General features: G+C 56.1%; 1 protein-coding gene across 2 annotated transcripts in view; it reads left to right on the forward strand.

Moving 5' to 3' along the window:
- The window catches only part of NSD3 (nuclear receptor binding SET domain protein 3), an 86,691-nt gene extending 86,393 nt beyond the window's left edge, over positions 1-298 (forward strand). For both annotated transcript variants that reach the window (XM_027769151.1, XM_027769150.1), the window contains one exon: positions 1-298. The gene's annotated coding sequence lies outside the window, so the exon portion shown is untranslated.
- The last annotated feature ends 397 nt before the right edge of the window (positions 299-695 follow it).

The following is a 695-nucleotide window of genomic DNA, read 5'->3' on the forward strand; positions in this document are numbered from 1 at the left end:
GCCCGCGACTGCGCCCGGGACAGGACTGCTCCAGCGCACCCAGCCTCTGCCGCCAGGCTGCCTTCAGGGCGGGCGGGAGCAGGCGGCACTGCCCGGGCCTTCGCTTCGTCCGGTGGCTGGGCGCTCTTTCGTGGAGGGCTAAGCTCCCTGGGTCTTTCCTTGCCCCTGATCGTGCTTCAATGCCTTTGCCGCCGGAAACAGATGTCTTCGCTTTTAAAATAAGAACGAAGGAAAAAGAAAGTTTTGTGAATGAGATGAATTTAAAGTCTAAGACGTGTCCTTGGTTGTATAAAGCAAATGTAGCCGTCATTCCTTTATTTATTTCCATTTTTAGGAATTGCGAGACGTGTAGTTCTAACAGTCTAACCTGTGTCTGTGTGTGCGCGCGTGTGTGAGTAGGAGCCAGAGGACGTCCTCCAGACGGGGCGCGGCCACCTCTGTGTACCTCTCACTGGCAGGAGGTTGGGGCTCCCCATGGCCGTCGGGGAGGCTCTGCACGTGCTCACTCTGGCCTCTCATGGGCAGGTGCTCAGTGGGCCTCGCCCCTGCGGTCTTGAACTGGCTGGGCTTTGTGAGACGGCAGCGTTACCTAGAAGGTGGAATGTGTCTTTGTGTTGGAGGAGAAAAAGAATGGATGCATTCACCCATGTTGGAAACTGTCTTCTCATAGTGGGTTCTGGGGGTGCCATGGGTTT

The sequence above is a fragment of the Tupaia chinensis genome, unplaced genomic scaffold (assembly GCF_000334495.1).
Source record: "Tupaia chinensis unplaced genomic scaffold, TupChi_1.0 Scaffold148801_1, whole genome shotgun sequence".
Taxonomy (NCBI): domain Eukaryota; kingdom Metazoa; phylum Chordata; class Mammalia; order Scandentia; family Tupaiidae; genus Tupaia; species Tupaia belangeri.